The sequence below is a fragment of the Otolemur garnettii genome, unplaced genomic scaffold, assembly GCF_000181295.1.
Source record: "Otolemur garnettii isolate 467f Iridium unplaced genomic scaffold, OtoGar3 scaffold00007, whole genome shotgun sequence".
Lineage (NCBI taxonomy): Eukaryota > Metazoa > Chordata > Mammalia > Primates > Galagidae > Otolemur > Otolemur garnettii.
In genome coordinates this window covers 11,312,821-11,335,634 of record NW_003852402.1, presented here as the reverse complement: position 1 = coordinate 11,335,634, position 22,814 = coordinate 11,312,821, and the positions used below count along the sequence as shown (strand labels likewise).

The following is a 22,814-nucleotide window of genomic DNA, read 5'->3' as shown; positions in this document are numbered from 1 at the left end:
TTCGCTGGGATCTTATCAGCCATTTAGGAATGTGGACTTTATTCTAGGGACATGGGGGAGGAAGGGAAGGTGACATCACCAGATTTGCATTTTAGAGATCACCCTCCTTACCATAATGGAAGGGGAGGTGAGAAGCCTGCAGTTGGAAGGTATCAAGGGGCAAGGGCTTACAAAGAGGGAGCTTCCAACCTCAAAGAAAAGGCAGTCTCTGGCCAGGCTAGATGGGAAATGATTAAATGACACCAGGGAAGGACAGATCGCACCCCCTGCTCTCCTATTCCAAAGAGACCAGCTTGGGAAAAAGTCCGGGAGTCAATGTCCTATTGCAGTCATTTCCTCCTAAGTGAGAGGTGGGCCAAGACCCAAAGTGTCTTGGGCAGATCTCGCTCGGCTACCTGGCGAACAAAGTGTCCACCTGGCCCTTCTCCACTAAGATATCAAGCTCACGGGGCACAATGGCTGGTTTGGAGGCTGAGGTGAAGACTCACTAGAGACTAGGAGTTCAAAACCATCCTGGGCATCATAGTGAGACTCTCTTTTAAAAAAAAAAAAAAAATATTAAAAAAAGAATTAGCAGGGTGTGGTGGCACACACCTGAAGTCCCAGCTAGTGGGACTGAGGTTGAGGCAGGAAGATCACTCTAGCAATGACCGTGCCACTGTGCTTCATCCTGGGTGACAGAGCAAGACCACATCTCAGAAATAAATAAATGAATTTTAAAAGGGAGTGGAGGGAGTTCACACCCAACATTTAGGGTCTGAGTCTTCCAGGGGAAAAAAATTAAAAAAAAAAAAAGATACCAACTTCAGGGGCAGAGACATGGCTTTGGGTCTACAGCACAAAAAATCATCTCTTAGTGAATAAACCAATCAACCAATGAGCCAGATCAGGAAACAGTGAGAGCCTGAAGACAGCCCTGCCATGGCCCCAGAATGACAGCCAACCGGGCCTGGAGAGAAGCTACCTGCTAGGCATGGCGCAGTGTGCCTTATACTAGAACCGCTGCTTCTCTACTTCCTGATGGGACTGTCTCCCACTGGCCCTCTTGCTCACATACACAGGGTGCTGCACGAGGGGTCCTCCACCACTGCTTGCTGAAAAAGGAAAGGAGTTGTTGGAAATACTTGAGGATCTTCTTGAAGCCTGGCTGCCCAAGAGAATCACCATTCCAAGGGGAGCCCCTCCTAACCTCCCCAGGTCCAATGTCTCCAGGGGGAAGGAGGGAAGAGAGAAGTGGGGGAGCGAGGGAGGGAGGAAAGAAGGAAACCTCAGCAAGAGGTTAAGCACCTTTTGCCCAGTGTGAAGAGGCCCGGCAGACAGACCTGGCACTGGATCTGCAGATAAGTCATCCACACTGGACCCTTGGCTTTGCTTTTAATTGGCTCAATATTTACACAGTGAAATCACACATGTGCCTCACCTAGTCCATAATGAGCTCACACCCAGCCGCCCAGGAGAAACTGCAAAGAGAAGCAAGTTGTCTCAGGTACGGGGGTGGCATCCCCTCCAGGTGACCCCTCTGACTCGCCCCCCAACTTTGAAAAGCCTGACAGAAGAACCATTTGATTGGCTCGTTTGAGAAGGAATTGTTCACAGGGTGTGCCACACACACACACACACACCCACCCACCCCACAGATAACATTTCCCAAAGTTGCTGGGGGCTTCCCGCACACCCAGGAGGAGCAACTTGAGCCCTTCAGACTCCTACAGCAGAGTTATTCCTTCCCCCAGGTTCTGCTGATAGATTGGTTTTTCTTTCCTCAAGCATATGAGCACAGTTTGCCGAAACCCAACGCAGAAAAATAACCATGCTCAAAAGATTTAATTATACGGCTGCTGTCTCAGTGGGAAAGTGCAGCGGGCTGCTTTTCTGAGTCCACATCATGACTGCTGAGAAGTGCAACCCGAGATCAGAAAGCAAAGACAACTTCTGAGGACCATGCAGCCTGGGACCCACCAGGCCTTCAGCAGCTGGTTATCACATGAGTGATATTCAAATAATTAAATCATCCAGAAAAATAAAGAAGCAACTGAACGTGGAGCCACTTTCCCCCATCAGCCATCCTGCCTCGTCCCTACCAGAACAGGAGCGCCAAGGCAGGGGTAGAATCAGGTTACCACCGGATCCCCAGGGCACAGCGAGGTCCGTCTTCCCAGAGGTCCAGACTCCAGGGATGGAGCCCAGTAAAGTCTTTGCCACCCATCTGAGGTGCCTAATGCTAAGCCTAATAATGCCACATCTCATTGTCCAAACAAGTGTGATGACCCTTGGCTTATTTCTCCCTTCAGAAGCCCAAGGGCAAAGGCTGGGAAGGAGCCATGGCTTTTCTGTGGCCATCGGGGGTCCTTCCTTATTCTTTGCCCCACCTTCTGCCTTACTCTTAGTTTTATCTGATGTACACTAATCTTTATTTTGTTTCTTTTCTTTTTTTTTTTTTTTGAGACGGAGCCTCAAGCTATCCTCCTGGGTAGAGTGCCATGGCATCACGCTCACAGCAACCTCCAACTCCTAGGCTCAAGTGAGTCTCCTGTCTCAGCCTCCCAAGTAGCTGGGACTACAGGCGCCTGCCACAACGCCTGGCATTTTTTTTTGGTTGCAGCCATCATTGTTGTTTGGCGGGCCCGGGCTGGGGATTCGAATCTGCCACCTTAGGTGTACGTGGCCGGCGCCTTAGCCACTTGAGCCACAGGCGCCGAGCCCTTTATTTTGTTTCTGAGAGACACATGACTGGTCAGGGGTCAACAGCCTTCCTGAATTTATCAAGCTGTCATTTCAGAGAACTTCATTACTGAAAAGAAGAGAGCTTCCAAATGGTTGATTATTCATTCATGACCTTCCCAGAAGACATTTTAGGAAAAACGGGACTCAAGAGTCAGCTGGGCTGGACGTGCAACACCAAAGCCCCACCATGTAACTAGTAGAACAGACTTTGCCAGGTTGACTTGGCCCTGGACTTCAGCTGTAAAATGGAGCTGATCCCAGCTACCCCCCCAGGACAGCTGTGAGGAGTTCCCCCCACAAGATGAGGGTAGCTGACAGCCCTGGCCACCAACCCCCCTCTGCACAGTGATCAGAACATAGCCAAACTCAGATCCACTGCGAGGATGAAATGAGCTCCCAGAATAGGGCTTGGTGGCCCCCAGGAATGCCGGTCCCCTCCCCCACGATCTTCACCTCTTTTCTAAGACTGTCTGTGTCGCCACTGAGCTCATAATGAGTCAGTCACAGGCTCTGCCTTACACAGCCCACTTCGAGGGTTTGAAGTCACATCCTGCCTAACCCAACTCAACATGATTTATTCCACCCCAGGAATGTAGCTCATTTCCCAGAATTTTGTCGAGACCCTTTAGTTAAAGAGTTTGATCTTGCAAAGGGCTCCACTTGCAACCCTGGCCAAGGAGCCCAGCTTGGCACAGGCCTGCAGCTGGAACCACCAAAGTCGGGGCTGCAGAGGTCCTAGAGCATCTCCTCCCTCGGGACTCCAACATTTTTTATTTCAAGCTACAATTTAAAAAGAATTTTTTTTAATTTAAAAACTTTTTGTCATAAATACAACCATGTTGAACAAAAGCATCGTGAAATGACACATAACTGCTGTGCACGCTGTTATTTTTCATTTTAGTCTCATTTCATTTCTAAAAACACGGGTTGCCACCCACTAAATAATTCCACAACCCACCAATATGTCTCCATTGGCAGTGTTTGAAAAAAACACCAAGCTGATTTAACCTTCACTGGGTAAAAGAAGCTCAGGCTAGTCCAGCAACTTGCCCAAGTTCACTCAGTCCATCTCATCCTGAATCCAATGGAAACTGTGGGTATCCAACCTCAGGCAGGTGAGACAGTGACTAGCAACCAACCACCTGACATTTGGGAGACACATCCATCTCGCATCTTACACCAGTCTACTTTGCCAACGCTGACAAAGCCAAGGCAGGTATTAATTATCTGCCCTATCCCTGGAAAGAGAGTGACTCAGAGGCTCAGGGAGGTGAGTGACTTGCCTAGATATGGGGGGCTGACCAAACATCCTTTGATACCCAGGAGGGAATGCAGGTGAAGACAGAAAGAAGAAATCAGATTCCTTGGTATCCAAAATAACAACAGACCAAGTCTGGCTAAGAAACACTGCCCCTCCAATCTCCAGCCCCAGGAATATTGTGTTAAAGGCTCAACATGAGAAAGGAAGGCCACTGCCCTGCAGGGAGGAGATCAGAAAGGTGCTCCCCACAAATTCCCACCCTTTGGGTGGTGTAACCTAACCCTACACTGGACAGACCCTCCTGCCTGAAATAGTGCCCCCTGACAGCACATTGCATGTCTGTTACACAAACACGCACAGATGTGTACACTATACACAAGAAACCCAAGGTTTCTACTCTCTAGGTCAGTGGTCGAGGATGCCTCTGAAAACTTATCTAAGGCTATGAACCCCTTGTATACCCTTTCCAGGGGGCTCAAAGAGACCCTCAAATGCAGGCCATCATCTTCTAGGAGCCTCCTGGTCATAAGCTCAAAGATAAAAGTAGGGTGTGGTGGTCTCTGTTCGCACCTCAGCAACGTGAACCAAGACGTGAGAAGGGATCACTTCCTCCAATACCCCCTCTAACATTGAGCAGGATCTCACAAAGAGGTCCAGGGAAACAGAGCTGTGGGCAGAACAGCCAATAGTGAGAGTGTGTGGAAAGGGAGAGAGGCCATCTCCCCTGGACTCCAGTAACCAGAAACACAGAACTGAAGGCTGAACTGTCTCTCCTTCCTACATTGCTGTTCCTCGGTCCTATCCCAATGGACTGCCAACCCCAGGCACAGAGAAGGCACAGGGGGCAGGCCAAGTGTTCCAGAGAAGCTCATGGGGGATGAGCCAGGGCATCCTGCTTCCCCAGAGAAAAGATGCAAATACAAGCCCTGGGTGAAGATTAGATCTACTTACTTCACACTTCAGAGAGAAATTAACTTACTTACAGTCCCTGGACGGGGCTGCAGTAGCACCCTTGTCTAGAAGTCTGGCCAGCCCCAGCTGTCCTTGAGCAGAGAGCATGCCTGGCAGGGATGACCTCACTACGTCCTTCACCAGATACCTGGCTGCTGTTTATTTTACCACCTGCCAAGAATCACTCCTTTGCCAGAGCCACAGTTGGGCTCCTAAGCGGCCAAAGCCGTAGCCGCACTGAGAGGGAAGACAACACAGCCCTGCCCCAGAGCTGCCACATTCAGGCCACAACACTGGACCATGCTCACGCCCCTCACACACACGCACAGGTGCCTGCACAAGTGCACAGACATGTGCACAGACAGACATGTGCACATACAAACACACACAGATGCCTGCACACATGCACCCCAGAGGATGCCGAGACCTGGCCAACCTGGATTCTTCACACATTGGTGGAAGAAACCTAGTAAATTTTAAACGTTTTGAGACTCCCTTTCTTCATGCAGAAAATGGGAATGTTAATGCCTATCTAACAGGACTGATTGGCAATTAAATAATAGCCACTAACACTCAGTTCTGAGTGCTTTCTACCAGTGACCTCACTTGAAAACATGACAACCCCACAAGGCTGGTTCTACTGCTGTCCTGTTTTGCAGATAAGGAAACCGAAGCCCAGAATGTTTGCATGACTTACTCAAGGGCACATAGGCACAGGCTCTGAGGTCTGCACACCTAACCACTCTCCCACTGCTCTAAGGCTGCTGAGAGGCAGCAGACGCACACAGGGTATCCAGCAAGGCTCCCGGTAGCACCTGGTAAACAGCAGGTGCAATAATATGATCAGGAGGGGAAAGGGCAGAGGTGAGCCACCAGCTTCCTGGTGATCTAGAGCCAGAGCAGTAGAACTGGCCCTCCTGGCAAATACCAACCCCCTCCCACAGACTCTCACTCAACTTCCCTTCCAAATTCCTTCTAACCTGATTTCTCTCAGATAAAAATGTTGGGAGGTGGAGGAGTGTTATCTCCCCACCCCTGCCCCTCCCAGCTTCTCAGGATCGCCAGGGACAGCCAGGAATTTAATGAGCCTGAAGTTGTCTCTGACTCCCAACCACAACCAATTTGGAATGTCCCAGGTCCTAACACACAACAAAGGCTGCTGGCAAAGCCCCGGAAGAGCCCGTGGATCCTGCCCCATTTGCAATAGAGCATCACATTCTTCAGATTCTTGTCTGAAAGCCAGAAGGAGAGAAGGTGGGGGTGGGGGGTGCTCCACTATTTCAACCAAAGGATAATTAAAGCCTGAGACTTACATGAAAGAGGAAGGGAGCCCTCCCTGTAGTCTGTCTGGAACACACTGGTCTCCCAAAGTATGTGAGACACTGCAAAGGGCCACACAACCTGGATGAACCCTGGGCCTAGCATCCCCGATGTTGTGCTGTCACCCTGAGGCCACCAGGGCCCAGACCCCCAGAGTCAACAACAGGAGGGACTCTTTACCAGATTGATCTTCAGTCTCAGCATCACATAAGCTTGAGCTAGGAGAGCCCAGAAACTAACCCCAGGTGGAGATCAGGAGATAAGTCACAGCACTGATGAGGCCTTGTGAATTCCACTGAACTTGGCCCAAGTAATTAATCTCACAGTGAGGCATTTTTCACGAGCACTTGGCGCTATACATCCACCTCCTCCTCACCCTGGCAAAGGCAGGAAACAGTGGGTAGCAGACAGCCCTGGCCACTGCTGGACCAGGGGGAGGACAGGAGGGCGGCATGCCTCCTTCTGCAGAGGAAAAGCCAAAGCCGAGGTCCCCTGCAAGAACCAGGTTGACCAGACCCACCTGGGCAAAAGCAAGACCCCACGTCTACAAAAATAGAAAAATTAGCCAGGTACAGTGGTATGGGCCTATAGTCCCAGCTACTCAGAAGGCTGGGACAGAAGGATCACTTGAGCACAGGAGTTTGAGGTTTCATTGAGCTATGGAGAGGCCACCACACTCTAACCCAGAAAGAAAGACCCTGTCTCCAAAAACAAACAAACAGAAAGAACTAGGCTGACGAGACCTCACACCAGCCTGCCATTCTTCACCTGGCTGTCTCCTGAGTGGATCTTGGGTAGAAAAGTGGGGAGGACTGTACTTTATACCTGGCACCATAAAGTAAGTGAGGCAATGGGTCCCAGCAACCACTGCTGTGAGGTGGTGTACAAAAGCACTTTAAGTCTATAAAAACCCAATTTCACAAATTATCATCCACATAATGGTGTAAGTGGGATGAGAAGCCCGAAGAGGCAATGGAAATAGATGTGGGAAATAACTGGCATGAAAATTAGGAGCTGGGAGAGGATCTTAGATCTCTTTCTTGCTACCTAGGCCTAGTCATTAACTTTTCTTGGAGTCTCAACATTCCCAGCTATAAAATGGGAACACTAATACTGCCCCCGCCTCGGGGAATAGAGAGACTGTGATTACAATAACCTGAATGTGATTTCGACCTTTATAAAGTGATGGAATATTTAAAATAGACTAAAATGGGCCAGGCACTTACGCCTGTAATCCTAACACTCTGGGAGGCTGAGACGGGTGGATTGCCTGAGCTCACTGGTTCAAGACCAGACTGAGCAAGAGTGAGACCTGCATCTCTAAAAATAGCCAGGCATTGTTGCAGGCACCTGTAGTCCTGGCTACTCGGGAGGCTGAGGCAAGAGAATTGCTCAAGCCCAAGAGTTTGAAGTTGCTGTGAGCTATGATGCCATAAGTTGATGTGAGCTATGATGTCACAGCACTCTACCAAGGGCAACAAAGTGAGACTCTGTCTCTAAATAAATAAATAAACTAACTAACTAAAATGGATGTTCTAAATAGATCAAGATAGATAACCAGGTACTATGCTGGACAAATTGTGTATAAATAAAATATATAAAGAATAAAGCTGAATGATATTGAACTCCAAATCCCTGCAAGAGTATTTTCTTCATTCCATAAATAACGAAAACTAAAAAGGCTATATGTCTTGCCAAAGGTCAAAGAGCCTGCAAGTGGGAGAATCAGGATTAGGACAGATGGTGAGTCCACGGCCCCTGCCTACTGAGCTAAGTTCTAGAGATGCACACACCATGGAGGATAAGCCTGAGAAGCCAAAGATGTGAAGCCCAAGGGCACACGGAGCACAGTGACAGGTGCTGGGATATTGAACCAGGGTCTGTTCACCTGTACTCAGGTATGAATATATTCACCTTGCCCACCACAGGCAAGGCAGGGTGCGAGGGTCCTTGTGGCAAGGCCTCCCCAAGAGGATGCCAGCGTGCTTATGTGCTAAGATGTCACCCAGTCTGGTAGGAACAGCAACAGAAGCAAAGCCTTAGGCAAGGCAAGCACTAACTGCAGCCATCCACCACCCTGGCCACAACGGGGATTCTAGTTTCCTACAACTATTCTTCCTCACTGGTGTAAAACTCCGCCATCTCCAAGAACACTTGGTCTACAAGCTCTGGGAGGAGGGCAGGGCAGCCTGGGGACAAGCAGGGCAGCCCCCTTACTCCAGTGTTTTGATCAGAAGTGGATCCTGGGAGCAAAGAGTAAAGTGGGACAGAGAAAGAAAAGGTGCTGGTGAACCAGGGCGGGGGGGGGGGGCGCACTGACATTTACTGGGGGCCATCAGAACTAGACAGGGTGCTGAGTGCATTCCAGAGAACACGGATAGGTGGGTTTTATTAATAGTTAACAGATGAGGAAACCAGAGAATTGCCCTAAAGGGTTGGTTCTCCCTTCCACCCACCTGAAGGAACTGACCAAATGTCCCTGGATTAGACACCCCATTTGCTCACACATGCACCCCCTACTCTCTTCTCCCATTATGGATTGAATTATGTCCCTCCTACCAAAAAAAATGTATTCATTGAAGACCTAACTCCCAGTACTGCAGAACATGACATAGTGTTTGGGGACAGGGCCTTGAAAGGGGTAATTAAGTTAAAATGAGGATTCTAGGGTGGGTCCTAATCCAATGTGACAGGTGTCCTTATAAGATGAAGAAGATACACGGGCTGTGTGCACAGCAGGGAGAGCATGTGAGAACACAGTGAGAAGCCAAAGGCCTGAGAGGAAACCGATCTTGTCCACCCCTTGATCTTGAACTTCCAGCCTCCAGAACTGTGATAAATAAATTTCTGCAGATTAACCACCGAACCTGCAGCGTTCGTTATGGCATCCCAAGCAAACTAATACACCCCTCATGTGATTTTTGTTCTCCATAGAAGGCACTTAATCTTTTTTTTTTTTTTTTTTTGAGACAGAGTCTCATATTCACCCTCAGTAGAATGCCCTGGTACACTGCTCACAGCAACAACGAACTCTTGGACTTAAGCGATTCTCTTGCCTCAGCCTCCCAAGTAGCTGGGATACAGGTGCCTGCCACAACACCTGGTTATTTTTGTTGTTGTTTTTGTCATTGTTGTTTGGCAGGCCCCGGGCTGGGTTCAAACCCATCAGCCTGGCTGCATGCGGCTGGCGCCTTAGCCCCAGAGCTACAAGTGCCAATCCAGGAAAGTACTTACTTAATTTGTTGCCTGGTTCCCTCACTGGAAAGCAAACTGCAGGGTCTTCAGTTGCTTTGCTCAACGATGCACCTCCAGAACCTAGAACACCTTCTAGCTCAGAGCCAGCAGGTGACACATGTTTAGTGAACAAATAAACTAAATGAAAGTGGGAATTAAACCTTGCGGCTGCTTCTGAAATCATCCACTCCTCCCTACACCCGACTTCCTCCTGCTCTATCTCTGTTCCTTGTATCCCCCTTTCTTCCCCCCATATAATGGCTAGAAAATGAGTAAAAATAGTATTAAAATGTTAAAAATTTAAAGTTAACCTCTAGCCTGTGATCAGCACAAAACGGTAATATATAACAAGGTGACACAAAGAGCATCACCTTAAATCAGCGATCTACCAGGTGTTGAAATCCTCCAGTTATGTCTTATTAGTAGTACTAATTTAAGTCAGTATGTTAAAAAGAAGGTTAAGGTTTTTTGATGTTTATGCGCATATGTAACTGGGAGAGGTTAACTGCAACCGGACCAGTTCTAGTCAAACCTCACACTGTCAGGCCTAGTTCTGTTCCAAATCCCAGAGGCAGGCTGGAGAGGTTGCAAAACCTGAAACTCCTAAGGGCCATGGAAGTGTCCTAGTGACCACTCTGGGCCCCCAGCCCTCTTCATGCCTCAGCACTGTGGACAGCAATAAGTCCCTGGCCCATTTCTGAACAACAAATGACTTCTACCCTGCCGTTTAAGAAGACAGAATTTAGGTCGGACTGATGTGTCAGGAGCTGGGCTAGGGAAACAGGTGTGGCAGGGGGCTGGAAAGAAGATGACCTCTATGCCTGACAAGGAAGCCATTTCTTTGGAACGAGAGGAAACACTAGAGCAGAGTCTCTAGCCCCTCAGCCATCCATCTATCTAATCCCCTCAGGCCAGCCCAGCCCACTCCCAAATACTTCCTTACTACAAACATCCAGCCGTCTGATGAAAAGCAGCCCCTGGGATTCTGAAACTTCCTCTTTACAACTAAACTAAACTGTTGCAACTTGTTGCTACAATTCTCCCAGCACCCTGGAGCCACCAGAGAGCCCGCTAGTGGCATTTGGACATTTTGAAGACCACCCAGGAGGTGGTGGAACACATTTCCTAGGACGTGGTGAAAGGAAGCAGCCTCGATGGGCCATCTTGTAATCCTCCTGCCTCCACCCTCGGCTTCCTCCCACCCACCGTACCCTCTGTAGGGTCTCTCTCTGTAAGGCCAGGTGCTATTTCCTGTTGGTAGAATCCTTTGGAGAAGTTCTGCTCCCTCATCGCCAGCCCACTGGGTTTTCCAGAGTAAGCTGTGGGCACCACACATATGGGAGAGAGAGGAGCAAATTGAAGAGATTTCTCCAAAAAGCCCAGAAAGAGCCCCCAGCTCCATGCTCCAAAGCTTTCTCACCACTAAGGACAAAATGGTTACCTGTTTTCCACCAACTGGGATCAGGCACAGAGCTGCCATCACCATCTCAATCTGGTCTATCACAGCCACAATGCCAGAGTGAAGTGACCATGTTCCTAGATCCAGACTGTGAGCCCTACAAGGCCAGGGGCCTGGAATATCTCATTCATCTGCATCCTGACCACCTGGAAGTTTCTGGCCTCAATCTAGAATAGATGTTTAGCTGGCTGTGGTGACTGACACCTTGGGAAGCTGAGCTGGGAGGAATGCTTAGGGCCAGGACCTGGAGATTAGCCTGGGCAACAGAGTGAAATGCTTCCTCTAAGAATAAAAATTAAATTAAAATTTAAAAAATAGATTTTCAGGATGCATCAGGTATTTGCTAAATGAATAAATTTCCAAAAGAGTCACTAAAAACTGGCAGTGTAAAAAAAATGGTTTTTCCTGTAAGTGGACCATAACATGCCATTAAAATATTAACTGTAGAGGCCAGTGCAACATAGAAACTTCATTTTAGAGTACAAAGTGAATAAGCCAGAACACAGGACAGTGTCTTTTCTGGTTACAATTTTGTAAACTATGTGTGTTTTGGACAGAAAACCCAGAAAAATTCAGACAGTGGATGGGGCGAAGGGCAAATCTGCTTCTCACGAGCTCTTATAATGCTTATGCTATAAATAATCCCCCCACCTTATTTTTTAACTTTAAAGAGGAAACTGATTTCAGTAACAATTATGTCTTTCTCAATACCCCATGAAAAATCTCATCCCAACTCCTTTGCCTGGGAATAATGTGCTGACCACAACCAGGGGGGAGGAGGCAGAATTCCCAGCATCCATCCAGAAGTTAATGAGCTGGGAGTGGAATCCTGCACTCCCACATTTCCTAGGAAGTGGCGTAAGGAAGCAGCCTTAATGGGCCATCTTGGCCTGGGAAGGGGCTGAGGCTGGGAGCGCCTGAGGAGGAGAAGCAACTTTTTTTTTATCAATCCCAGATGATTCACAGGGCCTTGGCCAACCTGAATCACCCCTGAACAAAGCTCTACTGGAGTCTGAGCAACTGAACAAGGTCCTAGCCCTGCTCCCTGGACTTGCTGTACCTTGTGTCCCTACTTTGCAATCAGTTCAGAGCTGCCTCCTCCCTGGACCCCCAGAATCTGCATCTGGTGGGACCATCAGCTTCTGGAAACAAGGGCTCACATTTCCTTCATCCCTATATGTCCACCACTCCGCCAACCCAGTGCCTTACACATAGACTAAGTTCTGAAGAGTCACTACTGAATGACTAAGGATTCAATGGGTGGACAGATGAAGGAAGGAAGGAATGCAACAGTTTTATGTCAAGAAAAGCCCACTAGTCAAGATGGCAGCAGGCACTGCTCAGGGCCCAGCCAGCAGCAGGCCATTCCCAGGGCCTCGATTCACACCACTGGCCACAGTCTTGTAATCTGCTCTCCCTCAGGACCAGCTATATTCATTTGAAAGATGGCTGATTGAGGTTAAAGGTAAAGTCAGTAGCCAAGGCAACACCATGGAACTGGTGACCTAGCTCTAAGGAGCAGCCACCGGGAGGGGTGTGAAGCCCCTCTCTGCCACAGCCCAAGGCTCTGCCCATTGAATGAACTCTCAGACACTGGCGAGAGAGGAGGCCTCAGGGACTCATCTAACTCCTCACCCCCAAATGAGGACACGGACACGAGGAGCGAAGGGCATCTGCAAGGTCACACATGGGTCTGGAGTGAGAGCACCAGAGCCTGAATCCCTATGTCATATCCTCAACTGCAAGATGGGGATAATTTCCTACCTTGTGGGAAATAAGAATTAAATGATCTGATCCATGTAGAAACACTAGCACAGTATCTGATTCATACAATCTATTTTCTTATTAGCAGAGTGAGACTCAACCCAGACATACTGATTCCCGTGCAATAGGCCTTCCTTCCTTCCTTGCCCTCGGTCATGTCAGCCCTTCTCCTCTGAGACCCTCCCAGCCTCCAGGAACCTGCCTGGAGATGCTCAGAAGTCTCTAGTCACTCATGGTAGCATGGGCCAGCCTCCCGTCAAGTCTCCCCACTCCCTATTAGAGGGTAAGGCTCCTTGGTGACAAGGACATGTTCTCAGTCTTGCACCCTTGTTGATGCCCCACTGAGCACCACACAGTGCAGGCCACTGAGCAGGAGCTTAAAGAGTCTTTGGGGGCAATTCTCTAATGCCAAACAGTTGGGTGTTCTTACATCTGAAAATAATATAAAAACTTCAAAATGCCTCCCTACCACCACCTTTCTCACCCCCAAAGATTCCCAGATAAGGACCCACTGTCAGCGTCCTATAAAATGAAGGGATCATTAAGTGGCATTCAAAGGCTTAGACCTGAACCCCACTCTTGCAACAAAGACCAAGGGCCAACTCTGACAGTGCCAGCCACCAGGCTACCACCCGCGGAAAGAGAGGAAAAAAGACCCAGCCTCTGACCACAGTGTCCCTGCAGTGCAGTGAGTTCAAAAATCTTCTTCCCCATTCTGGCCCAGTTAGATTAAGTCACCCAAACTGTTCCAAATGCCTCGTTCTTTATGTTTATCAGACAGGAAGCTGCCTTCTCCAGCCCAGTGACTTAATGTAAAACACAGGAAATGCAGTGGCTTCTGAACACAGACAACTCTAAAAAAGGGTGCCTCTACCATGTTTCTTAAAAAAAAAAAAAAAAAAGAAAGAAAGAAAGAAAGAAAAACACTTAAGCCAGCTCAGAGCAGCATAACAAGTAAAATTGGGTAAAAAAAAAAAGCAAAAGTTACAGGCCCCAGAAACTTCAACCTCAATGCCAGGCATGTTCCAGCACGTTCCTCAGTCATCTTAATTATTGTTCTTTGAAGGAACAGACTTGCTAGATAAATACAGAATCGTTAAAACTTGAACATGTATTTCCTTCCACCTGAGGACAGATGTTGATGATAACACAAAGGAGAGGAAGGGCAGGAAGAGGACAGCTAGACCTAGACCATGTCACAAGCCTGTACTACCCCCAAGAAAGCAGGCATCTCCATGTGCAGATGGGGACACCAAGGCCAGCGGCAGGAAAAAGGTGGGAAGATTGATCCCACCTGTGATTGACCTCAAAAACCTTGTTTTTCTTCCTTCTGCCACAGGTTTTATATTGAAAATACAAAATATTGATTGCCTAAGACATTAAATGACCTGAAGGTACTAAAAAATCAGGACCAGCTTGGGCAGCGCCTGTGGCTCAAAGGAGTAGGGCTCCGGCCCCATATGTCAGAGGTGGCAGGTTCAAACCCAGCTCTCGGCAAAAAAAAAAAAAAAAATCAGCACCAGCTAAAGGACAGTAGAGAGCCAGTACAGCTCTTGAATGGCCCACCCGCTGCCTGGCACAACCCCATGTGAAATATTGATTTTCTTTTGAGCTGTGGGAACTTTCAGCCCAAGTGGCCCTGTCCAACTGGGAAGTTCAGAAAAGTCCAAATACTTCCCCCCCATTTTTTAACCCTAATGCCGTCCTTAAAAAAGAAAAAGATTAAGGGAGTAGAAGAATAGACTCTTGAGGAAAGACTAAAGGAGCTAAAGACTTTTTGCTTAGGTAAACAGCACATAAAGGTGAAGAAAGGGACAGTAACTATTTTAAAAATGCTTTTAAGTGAGGCCTCCTGATTTGGAGAGAAAGGCCCTGGAGTGGTGTATAACCAGGGGCCAAGGTTTTCTAGCTCCTCACAGAATGAGCTTGAGTAAATGGTTCTTTCGGTAATTGAAAAATATATTTTTTTTTCAATTACCTCCCAGATCCCTTCCAGCTCTGACAATTCTATAATCCTAAGTAAATTCAGCGGGGAGGTTTTTATTGTTGTTGCTGATTTTTCCTTTAAGCAGGGCATCATTTAGAATTTAGAGCTAAAATGAAAGAAATAGAAAAACCTACGGCTTAAGTTCCCAAACTGTAAATGTCCTTCTGGTCAATGACAACTTTCTAAACCAAAGAGATTAGCTTTAGCTCCCTCAACATATTAAAAATTAGATGGAGAGACACCATGCTGGCACACTTCCCTGAGATGGTCCCTCTTTCCTCTGGGAAGTGCCATAGGATCTTAAGGTCTTCTGAAAGGCACCAAGGGAGTCAGGATGGGGGAGATCAGCTACCCTCACCCTCACCACAGGCCTCAGCCCAACCTGCACAGGCAGGAAGCCACACCCTTCCAGAAGGCCCTACAGGAGGTTCCCGGGCTGGAGATGCAAACAGCTGCTGATGGAGCTCTGGACCCCAGCCCAGGGCCTTCACTCCACCTGCCTCAGCACTGAATCATCTCAGGGTTGAGAAACTCAGGATCAGAATGGGACCTGAGTAACTCCAAGAGAAGCCTGCTGCAGTTACTTTTTAAAGAGACATGCATCAGACCCAAGCTTCACTTTTACCTGCCAAGTATTTGGTGCCATCTAAGCACAAGGAATAGGGAGGTGGGAGGGGCAGATAGGCTCCCACCCCCATGTGGTGGCAGGTCCATTTTAGAGCCAGGCTCATCGTGTGGACTTATGTGTGACTCATGCCATTCCGGCAGGAGGCTGCTTTGCAAGGACTGGCCCAGTGAGGACCCTGAAGGGTCTTCTGCAGACTTCTCTGGGGAAAAGAGCAAGCAGAGCCAGCAGCTTCTCCAGCACCCACACCGACCAAGGCCAAGGGCAGTCTTCCTTGAGAAAAGTCAGGGGTCTTCAATTCAAAATGCCTCCCTGATCACATTTTCTCAAGAATTTGAGCTTTTCCACTGCTGTTAATACATAAAAACCGGCTCGGCGCCTGTGGCTCAAGCGGCTAAGGCGCCAGCCACATACACCTCGAATCCCCAGCCCGGACCCGCCAAACAACAACGATGGCTGCAACCAAAAAATGGCCAGGCGTCGTGGCGGGCGCCTATAGTCCCAGCTACTTGGGAGGCTGAGGCAGGAGACTCGCTTGAGCCCAGGAGTTGGAGGCTGCTGTGAGCGTGATGCCATGGCACTCTACCCAGGGGGACAGCTTGAGGCTCCGTCTCAAAAAAAAAAAAAAAAAATACATAAAAACCATAGGCCAGATGTCTGGGAGACAACTGGGAACACAGCGAAAAGGGGCACAGAGTGAAAGGCGATGCACACCCCAATAAGTTAGGAGCATGCCTAGTGTACACCCCAACATATAAGAGCAGAAGGCAGGAGTGTGAGAGTCTGGTTTAGTCTTCAGGTTGGGGTGGGCTCCCCAGGACAGGACAGCTTATGGTTGGGAGCCAAGAGAACTGTGGAGAACCTGGCAAAAGGGCATCCTGAAATACTTCCCCACCCCTCCTCACATAACAAAGAGAAAGCAACCATCTACTATTGCCCAGAATATGAGGAGTAGATCAGAGGAGTCATTTGCTTAAAGGGTTGCTCTCTCTAGTGATAATGTGACATCATGGGGGATCCTAAGAGTTCCAATCACAAAGGGCAAGTCAGTCCATTTGTAAGACCCTTCCTCCTTCTTTACACACAATAGGCATTCATTATGAAATCTAAAGAAATACATTTTAGGCTCGGTACCCATAGCACAGTGGTTATGGTACCAGCCACGTGTACTGAGGTTGGTGGGTTCGAACCCAGCCCGTGTCAGCTAAACAACAATAACTGCAACCAAAAAACAGCTGTGCATTGTGGTGGGTGCCTGTAGTTCCAGCTACTTGGGAAGCTAAGACAAGAGAATTGCTTGAGCCCAAGAGTTTGAGGTTGCTGTGAGCTGTGACGTCACAGCCTTCTACTGAGGGCAACATAGTGAGACTCCGCTCGAATAAATAAATAAAAAAAGAAATGCATTTTAAAAGCGAGGCCTGGGGGGTGGCGCCTGTGGCTTAAAGGAGTAGGGCGCTGGCCCCATATGCTGGAGGTGGCGGGTTCAAACCCAGCCCCGGCCAAAAACTACAAAAAAAAAAAAGTGAGGCCTATAAGATTGGCCAGCTGCCCCCCCCCCTATTTTTATAGTTAAGAAAAATAAGAAAGATCTAAATTTTTAACCATTTACGGACAAATGGGTACATATAAAAGGGTATTTGGTGAAAAGTAACACTCCCAACTCCTGCCACCTGGGCCCTATGAGACAACCACTATTACCAGGGTCTCAGTATCATTCCAGAAATATTGCAGGCACAGAGAAGCCGAGGTGACATAGCACGTTTTACACTTCTGACACATGTTTTACACTAATTTGTATCCAGCTTTCCCCCACTGACAGCACATCCTGGACAGCATCCCCAATCAGAACATATAGATTGGCCTCATTTTTGAAAGGCTACAAGGACTTGCACTGCACGGCTGTGCTATGATTTACTTGACCTTTTTAATGGGCAGTTAGCTTGTTTGCTGTCACTTTCTATGACAACGCTATGATGAATATTCTCAGACACTTCCTTTTGCATGAGTTTACCTGTGGGATAAATTCCTAGAATGCAGTCAGAATAGGGCTTGACAGATATTGCCAAACTACCTTCTCAAAGGAGAGCTGTGCCATGCACACCCCATCAATAAGGTACGAGCGTGCCTAAAGGAGTAGGGGCATTTGGGAGAATTTACTGAATTTCTCAGTTCCTCATACATCTCCCTGCATAACTGGTGGACACTTAAACTGGTACAGATGTTGCTATAGCACCATATGGCACTTTCTAGCAAAATCAAACCTTCCCTTGACCAGAGTCAGAGCTGGACACCGGGTCGCTGGTGAGTAATTCAGTCACCCCTAGACCATGGGAAACCAGGTTTTAGAACTAAAACCACAGTCAGTCTGCATAGCTTCCAGCCAGACCAGGGCCCTGGGAGAGGTTACTCAGCTCCACATCACCAAATGCATCCAAACGCATCAGTGGATGGGCCTGTCACCACTTGTGCCCTTACCAATTGAACGTCATAGTGCACCAACACAGTATATGCCACCTTTTTAAAGGTAGAAAGAACACAGAGCTAGGGCTCGGCACCTGTGGCTCAAGCAGCTAGGGTGCCAGCCACATACACCTAAGGTGGCAGGTTCGAATCCCCAGCCCGGGCCCGCCAAACAACGATGGCTGCAACCAAAAAAATGGCCGGGCATTGTGGCAGGCGCCTGTAGTCCCAGCTACTTGGGAGGCTGAGGCAGGAGACTTGCTTGAGCCCAGGAGTTGGAGGTTGCTGTGAGCTGTGATGCCATGGCACTCTACCCAGGGGGATAGCTTGAGGCTCTGTCTCAAAAAAAAAAGAACACAGAGCTAGGAGCCAGGAAAATAACGTACCTACCACATGCACCCCAGATTCCCCACCTGACAACACAGAGAGTTAAGACTGATTACATATATATACATATATTTAATGTATATAGTCACTATATATTAGACCCTTTGCACAACTATTTTTTTAGTTCTCAAATCTAACCCTGCAGGGTAGGTATCGTGCTTCCACATTACAGATGAGGAAACTGAGGCTCAGGGAGGTTATACGACTTGCCTAAGGTCACCATGCCATAGTAAACAGCAGCATCAGGATTTGAACTCTGCCTCTCTCCAAAGCTCATGTTCCTTCCATGACCCCACTCTTCCCCGCTCTAAGGATGGGGTTCTGTAAGTTACAAGAGCACTGCTGCCCAGGGCTCCATTCTGTTGACACCAGAAGATTCATGCTCAGGGGCTCAGCGCACCAAGGGTTAAGGCTGAGAGGCAGCGACTCTCTGGGGCTGCACAAAGGGAAAATGCACTTCCTGCCCCAGTGGGCAGAGATGCGGCTTTATGCTCAGTAAATTAGGACGTTTGTTTAATTAAGACGACACACAGATTTTGTTATTCTAAATATTTTTGGAACATGACGCTTGGGAGGAAGCTGTCAAGGCATGGGTTTTCTTTTTTCTTCTTTGCTTTGGGTTTCTCTTTCTCTCCCTCCAAGAGAAGGGTAGGGCCGGGCTTAGAGGAAAACAACAGCCCACCCCTCCTCTCCTTTTGAAATAAAGATGTCAAGCTGGTAAGGGCTGTCTTAAGTACTTTATTGAAGGATTAGCTGGAAGAGGAAGTGAAGAAAGCACAGCCTGCCTGGTTTCTAGCAATACCCTACCAGGCTCCACAACAATGCTGCATTTTTTGAGTGTGCTTTCCTTCTTTAAAGAGCTAACAGATCCTTGTTTTGCTTTTTCTGGAGCAAGAATAGGCGAAAGGCGGTGATTACCATGCATGCTTCATCTACAATAGAGAAGTTCTCCCATCTCCAACCTCTTAGGTTAAAAAGTTTAAAAATGAAAACAAGCAAGCCAGGGCCCCAACCTTCTTTCCTCAGGGGCCCTTCAAACAGCCCCCACAAAATGCCCTTCTCCCATGGGCTGGAGAATGCCCCAAATCGGGGTGCTGATGCCTGCTCTACCAGCACCTGAATCTATCCACCTGGGCTGCCAGGACTTACTGAGTGTGAAGAGTGAAGCTCTTTGGTGTCACTCCATCGTCATCTAGGGGCACACCGGCTCTCTAATTACACTGAGCAATCTTTTGACGTTTTTAATTACTCCCCAATTATCCACTAAATGACTCTTCACTTTCTAAGGCCTCATGCTTGCCTCAGTTTGCCAAACCTGCCACATGCTCCTTCTTGGTGGCAGCTTCTCTCCTTGCCCCAAACAGAAGTGGCTCCTATTGGCCTTGAAATTCCTCAGGTCCTTTGTTTATGGCATGCTTGGGACACACATCACAGGCTGCCTTTGTATTTCAGTCATTCTGCCACTATTTCCCCTTGAGGACTGAAAACTCCCCAAGGACAGAGGCTGGGGCTCCTTTCTCCCAATCCCCATGACTCACAGTGCCTTTCTGGGGTCCCTGTCATCTCCACCTCACAGTTAGAGTCATCTACAGATTTGTCTCTGCTCTCCCCTAAGTGCCCATGGGCAGCGGCCAGGTCTTACCCAACCTCACACCCCCCACCACCACCTGGCAGAGTCTCTGGTACAGAGAGGTAGGTTAAATATTTGCTCAATTACACGTCTGTGCACCCTCCCCCATCCATAGCAGCCTTGTAAATGAATTGACTGATATTGAGTGATTTTATAAACAGTCCTTAAAACAGCCTCCCTCCTTACAAAAAGCAAACTAAACCCTCAGGTGAGGTTATCAGGCCCGGCGCAGACAGGGCCTCAGAAATGGCCACAGTGTTGCACAGTATGGAGAAGGAGCTAAGGTTCTCTTCCCCTTCAGCAGTTACTCAACAGTTACTTTGAAATCCTGTTAAACCCAGAAAAGGGCGCAGTGAACCGAGAAGTGGTTGGGCCTCTCAATTGTCCAGTCCAGAGAGCTGCCTGTTTCCAAGACCTGGGACTTCCCAGAGCCTTCTCCCTACACCGGCTGGGTGGAGCCTTGGCAGCAGCCCTGGCACTCACCCTGCCCTCCCCACCCCCTCACCCCCGCTTCAGGAGAGCCAGCGAGCTAGTTCTGGAGGGCACTCCTCTCAGTTTGAAACAGGAGGACTCCCTTGGAGGGATGGAGGTGCTTGCAGTCCTGCCCTGGGCGTGGCCCCAGGACAGGATGGGGGTGAATACCCCTGAACAGGGAAGTGGGGAGAAGAGGTGCAGAAAACCCGGATCTGGCTCAAGGAGTTAATTAAGGTGCAATAGCCAGGGCCTGGTCCTAGCGGCGCGGACGCTCCCCGCCCTCAGGCGGGCTCGGCGGCCCCCGGCGTGGTGGAATCAGGTGCACGCCTGGGCAGCCTGGACGGCTGTCGGCTTTCTGGGATTTCCTCTCCAGCAAAGGGTGAGGGGCTGGGGCTGGGGCGGGGGTGGGGAGCGGTCTTCTGCCTCACCGACCGGTCCCCGCCTGGTCCCTCTTCCCCATGCACCCACCCGCACCTCTCCTAGCTCCTCTGCTGCCCGACGGCCGGCAACCGGGCAAACGAGGAAGTGGGCAGCGAGGGCGGAAACCCAGCCCGGCGCAAAGTCTGCGGCAGGGCTGTCCGATTCTGACTCAGGAGGACGCCCTGACAGCTGCCAAACGGTCCCGCCTGCCCGTTACCTCCGTGCCCCAAATGTCTGGTAATTTGCAAAGGAGCCGCTGCCCCCAGCACCCCACCTCATCCGCACCCGTTCGGCTAGGCCCACGGGACCGCAGCTCCCCGGAAGGGGTTAAAAAGTTTGCCCAACTCGCGCCCGGGCGCGGCGAGGGCGGGGCGCGTGCCCCCGGCGCAGGGGAGGTCGGCTCCCGGGTGCCCCGTCCCGGGAATGCGCGGGGCGGGAGCTGGGGGCTGGACAGCGTGCCCCGCTCCCTGAGGCCTTGTTCCCGGCGCCCACCCCCTCGAGCTGCCGCGCAGGGCTCCAGGACCCTCGGGGAAGGATGCGGTGCCCGGGTCCCGGCCGCCCGAACTCGCGCCCGCCTGCGCAGATCGCCAGCAGCGACCAGGCCGAGAACCACACGTCGGCCCGCTCGCCCCAGACGTCGCGCGTCTCGTCGCCGCCCTAGCCGGCCCGGCCGGGGCGGAACCCGCTGGTGGGGCTCGCTCACCTGAACCTGAATCTGCCCAGGGGAACAGGCGCTGCTTCTCCCGAAAGGACTTTCTCGAGCGCTCTGGCGGCAGCGGTGTGGGACGAGCACGCGAGGCGGGAGCTGCAGCAGGTCAGCCTCGCTCAGCCTTCCGTGCCCTGCCCAGGAACCGCGGTGATCTGCGCGCCTCACCGCACCCAGTTCGGCTCCTCGCCGCCTTCCCGCCCCGCCCTCGCAGCCGCGGGCCCATTCCAAGCCCGGCGCCGGCTCCGGGGCGGAGCCTGGAGGGACGACCCGCCCCTCTCCACTACTCACCCACCCCAGCCCGCACTTGGTCTTGATGGACAGACATCTTCTCCTGTAGGAAGGGCGTGGGCGGAGCCTCTGATGGTAGAGGGGTGGGGATTCAGCCTACCCATCCATCCCCATCACCACCCGCTTCACCTTCCCCCGCGCTTCCTCGGCGGGAGCCCCGCCTCCTAGGGCGGGTCCAACGGACAGCCAGGTTTTAGGACAAAGATTGACACAGGGTAAGTTCAATCAGGAAGCGGCAGCTCAGGGTGCCAAGGGCTTTGGAAGGGGTTTTGGTACATTGCTGGGTCTCCGGCGAGGCCGGGCGGGAGCAGACCGGGAAGATCCCGGGCTCTGACTCCCCGCCCCATGAGCTGTGTTTTCTGTATCGCCTGTCATCCTACCAGAAGCAAAGCTATTAAGTACCATATAAGGGAAAAGTGCTATTTTACATAATTGTGATGGCTGTGAGGGCGGGCGTGGATTCGGTCCTGGATTCTGTTCTGGGCGTTCTGCGTTCGATTCTTGACCCTGTCTCCTCGGAGTCAGCAAGCGGCTGTCGTTCAGCCTCCCAGCCTTCGCTCTGGCGATTCCCTGTGCCTGGAATGCCCTGCCAAGCCCCTCTTTACCTTCACGTCTTTAACTCGCATACATCCTTTCAGATACTTGTTACAAATTGCACTTTTTTTTTTTTTCCAGATACTGTCCACTACAGGAGGATAATTTTTTTATTTGTTTTTAAAAATATTTTACATGTATCTTTTAATCAACCTGGAATTTATCTTGTTGGAGAGAGGAAGAAATATAACAATTTTTGTAATAGCCACGTGTCAAAACATTATTTTCTCCGCTGATTTCCCGCTGCACTGTCAGCACCTATTAAACTCTTATATACATAGACTTCAATCTGTTTCTGAGTTGTATCCATTGATCTTTCTGTGTGTCTCTTTGCCCATTTCACAAGGCATTAATAATGGCAGCTTTGTAATACATTTTATATCGATAAGGGGAAATTTCTTCCTCATTATTCTTTCCTGTTGAAATGTCCCTGCTGGCTCGGCGCCTATAGCTCAACCGGCTAAGGCGCCAGCCACGTACACCTAAGGTGGCGGGTTCGAATCCCCAGCCCGGACCCGCCAAACAAC

The 22,814-nt window shown here is 49.8% G+C and overlaps 1 protein-coding gene and 1 long non-coding RNA gene across 2 annotated transcripts in view; one reads left to right on the top strand and one right to left on the bottom strand.

Annotated features, from left to right (window-relative positions):
- The window catches only part of MYH9 (myosin heavy chain 9), a 94,705-nt gene extending 73,044 nt beyond the window's left edge, over positions 1–21,661 (bottom strand). The window contains exon 1 of the mRNA XM_012801162.2: positions 21,400–21,661. The gene's annotated coding sequence lies outside the window, so the exon portion shown is untranslated. The remainder of the gene's footprint in view (positions 1–21,399) is intronic.
- Positions 20,657–22,491, top strand: LOC111723012. The gene is made up of 3 exons (XR_002771630.1): positions 20,657–21,510; positions 21,743–21,908; positions 22,369–22,491. It is a non-coding gene; the product is annotated as an uncharacterized LOC111723012 (long non-coding RNA).
- The last annotated feature ends 323 nt before the right edge of the window (positions 22,492–22,814 follow it).